Source organism: Pseudorca crassidens, chromosome X (genome assembly GCF_039906515.1).
Source record: "Pseudorca crassidens isolate mPseCra1 chromosome X, mPseCra1.hap1, whole genome shotgun sequence".
NCBI classification, from domain to species: Eukaryota; Metazoa; Chordata; class Mammalia; order Artiodactyla; family Delphinidae; genus Pseudorca; species Pseudorca crassidens.
This window is the reverse complement of record NC_090317.1, coordinates 109,795,622-109,805,993: the sequence shown is the minus strand read 5'-3', so window position 1 is coordinate 109,805,993 and position 10,372 is coordinate 109,795,622. Positions and strand designations below refer to the sequence as shown.

General features: G+C 37.5%; 1 pseudogene; it reads right to left on the bottom strand.

Annotated features, from left to right (window-relative positions):
- Positions 1-9,680: 9,680 nt before the first annotated feature.
- Positions 9,681-10,141, bottom strand: LOC137216715 (protein tyrosine phosphatase type IVA 1 pseudogene; annotated as a pseudogene).
- Between the last annotated feature and the right edge of the window lie 231 nt (positions 10,142-10,372).

Here is a 10,372-nt window from a genome sequence, read left to right as displayed (position 1 = left end):
AAACAGATTACTTACACAGTATTAAATATATTACTGAATAATTGGCCAGGCTGAAAAATGTAAAATAGTTGAACCTCAAATCCATGAACAGAAATGGACCATCAAGGAGGCTTCTGAACCTGTCAAGATCAGACAAGCAGAATTAGGAAGCTGCCTGTCAACTAAGAAATCTGTAACTCCAGATGTCTGTCAGTTCTCAAATCACATTGCTTCTGCCATAATCTGAAAACCACTGCTACAGCTGCTGGTTCTAGAACTCTGCTGCCTCTGCTATAATCCAAACCAGCAGTTCTTAACCACTGTGTTCTCAACATCTCTTTACACTCAAAATTACAAAATATCTATGAGGTATTTTGTTTATATGGGTTTTCTCTATTATTATTGATATAAAAATTAAAACTGAGAAATTATATATTTATTTACTTAATAAAAATATAAACAATAAACATATGTTAACATAAGTAAAATTTGTTTACTAAAAATAACTACATTTTCCAATAAAGATGTCAAGATCACTCAATGGGGAAAGCACAGCCTTTCCAACAAATGTTGCTGGGAAAACTGGCTAGCAAGTTACACCCTTACCTCAAAGAACGTACAAAACTTAATTCAAAATAAATCAGTGACATATATGTAAAAGTCAAAACTATAACACTCAAAGAAGAAAACATTTGGGTAAATCTTTGTAACCTTGGGTTTGGCAATGGATTTTTAAATATGATAAAAGCAGAATGATCCAAACAAGAAAAATAGATAAATTAGACCTCATAAAAATTTAAAACATCAAAGGACATTATAAGGAGCATGAAAAGACAAATTACAGAATGGAAGAAGATATTTGGATATCATATTGGATAAGGGATTTGTACCTAAAATATAAGCTGCCATTTGTGACAACATGGATAAACCTACATCTTTTGGATTTCTGGAACGAATTTCAACATATGTTCTGGTAGGCTTCCCCACACCAATGCAATTCACGCTCTCTACATGGAGATAGCATCAGATTCCACATATAAAGGGCTTAATCCTACAAGACTGCCCCACCCACCCACATACATTTCTGGGCATACATTTCAGTGGCAAGCCCAGGTTGTTACCTGTACTTCTGACAGACTGGCTATAAATCAGAGGGTCCCAGGACCCCCTTCTTCCTTAGGTTTGATTAATTTGCTAGAGTTACCCACAGAACTCAGGAAACATTTTACTTGCTAGATCACCAGTATATTATAAAAGGATATAACTCAGGAACAGCCATACAGAAGAGATGCATAAGACAAGGTATGTGGGAATGGCTCTGATCTTCCATGCTCTCTCCAAGTCTGCCATTCTCCCCTAATTTCCACGCAGCTCTCCAAACCCTGTCCCTTTGGGGGTTTTTATGAAGGCTTCATTACATAGGCATGATTGATTCAATTATTGACCATTGGCAATTGAATTCAATCTCCATCCTTTCTCCTCTCCCCTCCCCCGAGGCCTGGAGGTGGGACTGGAAGTGCCAACCCTCTAATCACAAGGTTGGCTTCCCTGGCAACCAGCCCCTATCTTTAGGCGCTTTCCAATAGTCACCTCTGATGTCAACACAACAAAAGACACCTCTACTGTTCTCTTCACTTAGGGAAACTCCAAGCGTTTTAGAAGCTCTGTACCAGAAAAGAGGATGGAGGTCAAATATATATTTCTTATTAGAAATCACAATATCACACTAGAGGACCTTATGCTAAGTGAAATAAGCCAGACACAGAAAGACAAATACTGTATGATCTCATATGTGGAATCTAAAAAACTCAAACTAATAGGAGCAGAGAGTAGAATGGTGGTTGTTAAGGGCTGGGGGTGGGGGAATGCGGAGGTGTATGTTGGCAAAGTTGGCACAAGCTTCCAGGTAATAAGGTGAATATGTGCTCGGGATCTAATGTACAGCATGGTGATTATAGTTAATAATACCGTATTGTATAGTTAAAACTTGCTGAAAGAGTAAATCGTGTGTTCTCACGGCAAAACAAAACAGAAAAAGATAACTGCGAGGTGATGAATGTGTTAATTAACTTGATTTTGGTAATCACTTCACAATATATATGTATACTAAGTCAACACTTTGTACACTTTAAAAAATAATATACAATCTAAATATGCACAATTTTTATTTGTCAATCATACCTCAATAAGGCTGGAAATAATGAAAATAAAGATATGATTTCTCACTCAAAAAATAAAGTATAAGTAAAATTTTTAAAAATTCTTAAGACTCAATAATAAAGAGTCAAACAACCCAAATCAAAAATGGGCAAGAATGTGAATAGACACTTCTCCAAAGAAAATATACAAATGGCCAGTAAACATATGGAAAGATGCTCAATATCATTAGTCCTCAGAAAATGCAAATCAAAACACCAATGAGATACTTCACACCTAGTAGGATGATAATCAAAAAGTCAGATAATAACAAGGATTGGTGAGGATACAGGAGAAACTGAAATCCTCATTCACTGCTCATGGTAACGCAAAATGGTGCAGTCACTTTGGAAAACAGTCTGGCAGTTCCTCCAAAAGTTAAACAGTTACCATTTGACCCAGCAATTTCACTCCTAACTTTCGAATGAAAACAAATGAAAATATATGTCCACACAAAAACTTGCACATTATTGTTCATAGCATCATTCTTCATAATAGCCGAAAGCTAGAAACCCAGTATTTGTCAACTGGTGAATAAGCAAAGAAAAAGTGGTATATTCAAACAATGGAATAGTATTTGGCTATAAAAAGGAATGAAGTACTGATATATCCCACAACATGGATAAACTCTGAAAACATTTTGGCTAAGTGAAAAAATCCAGTTGCAAAATATATTACACTATATATTTCCATTTACATGAAAAATCCAAAATAGGCAAATAGAGGTAGAAGTAGAATGGTGATTGCTTAGGGTTAGGGGACTAACAGGTGATAGCTAAATAGTACGGGCTTTCCTTCTGAGGTGATGAAAATGTTCTAAAATGTATTGTGATGGTTGTACAATTCTGTGATTATACTTAAAAACCACTGAATTGTACATATTAAATGGGTGAGTTGTTTGATGTGTGAATTATATTTCTATAAAGCTATCAGAAAAAAATAATCCTGGAAAAAAACCCTGAGAGCCCAAAAGGAGAGATATGCATCAACTTCATTAAATTGAATTTAATATGATGGCTTCTCAGGGCTCTACGTTAATTTGCGCTTTGATTAGTAAGTACTTTGTGATGCTTAACCCAAAAGGCAAGTAAGCATTCACTACAGATATAGAGAGACTGACTTGTCTTTTATAGACAGGTTCATCTCAATTTATGCAAAACTCAGACTATAAAGTATTAGTTTCACAGTGATGGTGCTTACATGTTTTCCTTCTGTTTAGGTATTTGGTAGGTGCAATAACAGGTAATTGATATTGCACCGTACAACCATTATCTTTGCTCATTTAATCATTGTGACCATGTTTTCAATAAAGCAAGCTGTAAAAGATACCAGTAAATTTGTTAATTTTCCATATGACTTAGTGTCTATAGACTGATAGTTCTACCAAAATTTCATTTAATTTTTCTTGAAGAAGAACTGAAATTATATACTATACTAATATGGAGAGGCACTAACATATTCATATTTGGCACTCAATAAAACCGAGATCAATTTAGTAAGCACTAACATGGAAGCAAATAGGCTCTTTATAGCTGTTAATAAAGAAAGATAATTGCTGGTTTTGATCACAGCATTTAAATTTGCCAAAGAAGTAGTAGGACAGCTTATGTTCCTCAAGGTGAGGCATGTTCAAGCTCTTCAGCTCATGTATTATAAACAGGCATTCCTTGTGTAGCTAAAAAAACAAAACAAAAATTGAATTTGTCTTTGTGTTACAGCACATTATATACATATAAAGCACTGGAATAAAACTGTCTATCTGTCTAAATATAGACCACCGCGATGTTATGACTTGGCAAAAATGTTTTAAGGGAATGAAGAATGTGTGTGTGTGTGTGTGTGAGAGAGAGAGAGAGAGAGAGAAAGAGAGAGAGAGGGAGACAGAGAGAATTATCTGCTCCAAACTTTCTGATATTTGCAAATAATCTTAAACATAATAGAGTTGTATCAAGATAAAATAATAGCTAATGACTCAATCAGAAGAGTATACAAATTTCTGAAGATAAAATTGAAGAGATTAAATTTGATTTTTATTTTAATTCAATATAATTATTTTCTAAAATACTAACATTTCAGAAAAAGAATACCTAACTCCAAGATCCGTCATCTTTCTTTTTGTATTCCTAACAGCAAAGCTCATGTGATACACTTCTATAGTTACATGGGTACTACTGTTGTAAAGAAGTAAAAGGAAATATTTTAAATTAGAGAGTATTTTTATTATAGATCTAAATAAGTATATGCTCTATAACTGATTCTATTTGGAGGGTTAGGTAGCATGGAGAAAAGGGAGGTTCATAAAATTTTTCAAAACTTAAAATACATTTGTAATTCTTCAAATAACAGATTTATCATCATAGATTCAACATTTAAACCATTGTTACATCTTTGTGTCTTACAAAGTAGCCTCTGATTGGAGCAAAGTTACAATTTCGATAGATCTACCAAAAGAGAAGACACTTTAATGAAAAGTAGTTTGAAAGTACTTGCTTTCGGGACTTCCCTGGTGGCGAAGTGGTTAAGAATCCGCCTGCCGATGCAGGGGACACGGGTTAGAGTTCTGGTCCAGGAAGATCCCACATGCTGCGGAGCAACTAAGCCCATGCGCCACAACTGGTGAGCCTGCAGTCTAGAGCCCATGAGCCACAAATACGGAGCCCACGTGCCACAACTACTGAAGCCCATGCGTCTAGAGCCTGTGCTCCACAACAAGAGAAGCCACCGCAATGAAAAGCACTCACTGCAACGAGGAGTGGCCCCCTCTCACCACAGCTGGAGGGAGCCCGCGCACAGCAACCAAGACCCGACAAAGCCAAAAATAAATAAATACATGAATAATTTTAAAAAAAAAGTACTCGCTTTCAACTTCCTAAGTAACACAAGCTCAAACTCAAACTAATACACACAAACGCTGAGACAAATATGTGGAAAAAATACGGTTTTTTCATATGTATATATATTTCTGGACGTGGAGATGTGTTTAGTTTTAGCTATTTGTATATTTTTTGGGTTTTTTGTAATTCCGAAAGACATATTACATGTCCTTGAAATTTGATTTAAATATAACCTTTCAATGAAATATTTTGGAAGAATAATATAGATGATACAGGTTGACACAATTCTGGAAAGTGGCATACTGTATTTTATATTCAGAAGGAAACATGAATTTAGCATATCAGAGAAAGACCAAACAATTTTAGTGCTTACATGAACCGAAGATATTTAAGGAAAAGAGAAAATAACTGAATTAAAGAAATCTTAAAATGTGTAAAATGCCCAATTACAGTGTATGGTTAATATTTAAAGCAAAATTAAATTTGAAATTCTATGCGTTACTTTTAAATGAATTTGTGTTGTTAAATGAGATTATGATTTATTTTTCAGTAAGACAGCTAGGTCTATCATTGCAAGAATTTATATACAATAAACTCTTATGACCCACATTTTGGACCAGTTTTTCATTGTGTTGGTGTCAATTTGTAGTCGATGTCAACTCAGATGACAAAAATAGCAGTTATGTATATGTCTATAATTTACCCCCATCAGAATCAACTGGGAAGTATTACTGCTTTACTTTGCTTATTTGCCATCAAAAAGAAAGATACGTTAGCATTTTTCAGAGTTTTGTCACTCATAATATATTAGCTGGAAAAGGTGTCACTTTGGATTTTGGATTCAGGTAAAGAAAGGGTAAGCAGTTCTTTGCAAGAAACTGCCCTCAGCAGGAAGCCCCTTTCCTTGTCATTTTAACAAAGCTATATTGGTAACTAACTTTTAACCAGGCACCCCCGTGCTCTACTCATCTCCACGTGAGCACACCTTTCAAATCTTTTAATCACACAATACCTTGCCTAACGTGTCGGTTCTTTCCGTAGACCAAAAGAAGTAGGAATGAAGAATAAGTAATTAACCAATGACCAGATCTCTTCCCTAGCTTCCCCTTCCATAATCTCACAAACAAACTGTGTGAACAAGATAACATCTAGAGGAAGATCCCGAGGAGCCTACATGCAGTAGGGGATGACATGACTCTGACCCTCCTATCTCAATGATTAACCGAGATCACTTCCCCCCGTTCCTTGAAAATTTTTATGGCCGAGCAGACTCTTCAGAAGTGGTTCTTTGGGGACACTGAGCCCACCATCTCCCCAGATTGCCAGCATTCTGATTAAGACAACTTTCCCCTCTACCAACGCTTATGCGTTTGATTTTGTAAGCAGTGAGCAGCAGGACCCAATTCAATCGGTAACAAAAGGAGGGAAAAGATGTGGAAAACAAAATTTCTCACGAGGAACTAGTGTGTTTAGTCCTATTAAATTATACGTAGGTAGGTTAAATATCACAGTGCATCCTAAATTTGAGTAAGGAAAGAAATACCGAAAACATGCCCCGTAGAGTTAACAGAAGCTGATGACTAACAGGAATTCTTGAGCTTGTCTTATAGAACAGCAGCTAAAGGAACAGCTTGTTAAAAACCCCCCTCCTTGTGGTTGGGGGTCCGCCTGCCGATGCAGGGGACGCGGGTTCGTGCCCCTGTCCGGGAGGATCCCACGTGCCGCGGGGCGGCTGGGCCCGTGGGCCATGGCCGCTGGGCCTGCGCGTCCGGGGCCTGTGCTCCGCGACGGGGGAGGCCGCGGCAGTGAGAGGCCCGCGTACCGCAAAAAAAAAAACCCTGCTTGTAGCCTGCCTTCACTGAAGAAGCTTGCTTTAGTTATTTTATTTTCCTTTCTTTTTCCCCTCTCTTTAATTACATACCTTCCCAGCTTCATGGTAGCCCAGCTGTTTTACAGGAACTTGAAGTTAGCTCTTGTCCAGTGTAAGCCAGCTGAAGCAGGTAGGAAACCGACCCTGAAACTGTGCTTGCGCAGGTGTGGGATGATGGCCTGTTGACGTCAGAGGGCCAGAAACTCCTCCCTCAGATCATGCTAAGAGACGCCACTTTGAATCTGCAGAAGCATGTAACCCAGATGCACCTGCGCAGAAAACCAATTTCCTCACCTTTTCGCCTATCTCCAATCACCTTTCCCCACGCTGAAGATCACCCTGCTTATCCCATAAATATTCCAACACCCTCCCCTTCCGGGAGGCAGATCTGAGACTTGGTTTCCATCTCCTTGCTTGGCTGCCTTGTGAATAAACTCTTGGCCACAAACCTCGGCATCTCAGCGTTTGACTTACTGTGCCTTGGGCAAACGGACCTGGTTCAGTAACAATACATCAGTTTTTAGACACCACAGTTTGTAAAGCTCCCATCTTTGGCTTTGGTTCTAATATTAAAACTAAACAAAGACTTGCTGACCATAGTATGGATCACAAAATATGAAATTCTCCAATCTAGGATTTTACACTGGATTATGTTCAACTATGTTTATAACAATTATAGGTGATTGCTTTAGAGTGTCTAAATTCATTTATTTCAATGAAGTTGATTACTCTGTATCAGGCACTGTGTGAAGTGTTTACATACAATGAAAACTGAGAATGATCCTTACCCTTTAGGAAACAATTTCAAAGATATTCAAATAAATTCAAACTTTGTATTAAAGCATACTAGGTCCTATGTACATTACATTACAGTAATAATGACGTTCAATTAATTAATCAAATATTTTAGAGTTTTCAGCTGGTCCATAAATTATTACTTCTGCATGTCACACTTTTAAAAAATAGCTGCTGAGAGACTAACTGTACTAGATAGCTATTGCCACAATAATGCTGCATAATAAAACATTTCAGTTTTTCAGTGGCTTAGGGTTTGGCTGATCTAGGCTTGGCTTAGCTGGTACCTAGCAGTTCAACTGGACTTAGCTACAGGTAATATATCAAGCTTAAGTCTGCCCTATGTGTATCATTCTGCAACCCCAACTAAAGGAGCAATGGACAGCTAGGGCATTTTTTTCTCATGGAGATGGCAGAGGTGTCGAGGGCCAAGCCAACCTGTGATGAAATATTTCAAGCCCTTGCTTACATCACACTCGCTAACATTCCATTGGCCAAAGCAAGATACATACATGGCCACATACAAGTTCAAAAAGCAGGGAAATGCAGTTCAGCAACTGTAAGGCCCTGGCAACAGGGTGGAAGAATACTTATATTGAGAGTGGGGAATAAGACCAGTAATTCAATCTACCGCACCATCCCTCCTTGGTATTGTCCTTTACTGTAAAAGTTGTCTGACCGCTCTTTCCCAGGAGCAGTGATGGCTAAGTTTCACCTTTGTGCTCCTGAAGTTGTTTATCCTTACCAACTATCACCGCACTTGCAGTTTTCAAGAAGTTGTATTAATGCTTTACAAGATTGTTACCTTGTGAAGGCCATTAGAGTATCCTACCCTCCCTTGGAGTTCCAGTGCATTTTTCTCGGCCTAGAGTTTAGAAAGTATTCAATGCCCAATATTTCAACTAGTAAAATGAGATTTTTTTTTTATTTTACAAAAACAACTCATGTATTTATTCCTTGAAAGGTATGTCATTAATTTCCCTACGAATGTTTGTAGCCACATCATTTGGAACTGCTTTAAATAAAAATATGATGAATTTTGACCTTTATCTGAAACAAAATATGTGTAATACTAATTTAATTATTACTCTTCTTCCGACTACAATTAATTAATTAGTTAATTTTAACCAACTTCCAATTTGAATAATAGTTGGTAAATAACTTCTAATAGGTATGGAACAAAACTTTACAGGGTTTCCAGAATATTATCAGACTTACAGCTACAATTAGAAAGTATTTTAACCTTTTAAAAATATTTACTGAATTTAAAAACATTTAGAAAAATTTTACTGGAAATATAGCCCCCCTGCCCTAACCTGCCCATTCTTTTCTCAGGCCCTCTCTGTTACGTTGCACCCCAAACCGCAAACTTCAAATTGGCTATAATTCTTATTTGTCTGGAAACTACGTGCTTCTGTGCAACATAGACTGAACTATCAACAAGAGTTTTGTGTGTGTTTGATTTTTCAAAATGGAAGCTTTTATAACAGCACAAACATTGAGTTTATAGAAACAAATTCAAAATTATCTGACTTTGCACAAATCCAGCAAAATTAATGGTTGTACAAACCCTACTATATATCAGTTTGCATATGGAAGATATCACGTGAGCAGGTGTTCACATAGGCCCTACCTTCAATGTTTGAAATGACTTAGGGAACAAACCTCCTAAGGACTACATGACACTAAAAGTGTACAAGTATCGTGCTAGGTATTTTGGCACCTCACTACTCTAAATTTCTTGTATATTGATAAGATACAATTGATACAAATAGAAACACACATTTTAGATATTGGAGAGCTAGTCTTTTACTAAGTGTCAAAATAACAGGAAAGAGAGAGAAGGCTCTAATTCTGGTAAGCCTGTGGCCTGCTACAACTGCCTTTCAATGTTCCTATGCAAGCTTCATTGGACTTAGTATTTACCAAGTCTCCATAACGGCTGACATATATGAGGTTCCATCTCAAGTTTCTTTTCCAAGGCCATAGCATCAGGCGGCGCTCTTTCACTGGTTGAAACAACTGTATCTGGTGTTTCTGAAGCGCAAGCACATCGTAGGAAGATACTTTTCTAAATACAAAAGTTGCTTGCTGTTAAAAGCTCCACATTGCTTTTGTCTTATGCATTGCACTGCATCTTCATACTTCATTCCCCCTTCAATTAAAGCTAGGGCAACCAGCACTGAAGCTCTACCAAGACCTGCAGCACAGTGGACCACAATACAACAACTAGGATCAGAAATTTCTTTTTTACAAGTTTTAACCACTTATCAACGATCTGACTGGATGGTAGCGCACCATCATCAAAAGGCCAGTCCAGAACCTGGATACCTTCATTCTCCAAAATGGCAGTGTTACATGCAGCTTCACACACTCTTACTGTGGTGGTAACTCTGTTCTTCTTAAGTTCCTGTAAGAATTTGCTTAAGGAGGCATTGCTTGGGCTGTGCGCCATCAGAAATCTCATATTGGGACGTCCCTGGCGGTCCGTGGTTAAGACTTCACCTTCCAGGGCAGGGGATGCGGGTTTGACCCCTGGTCAGGGAGCTAAGATCCCACATGCCTCTCGGCCAAAAAACCAAAACATAAAACAGAAGCAATATTGTAACAAACTCAATAAAGACTTTAAAAATGGTCCACATCAAAAAAAACTTAAAAAAACAAAAAGAAATCTCATATTCCTGTTTGCAATCTCTAC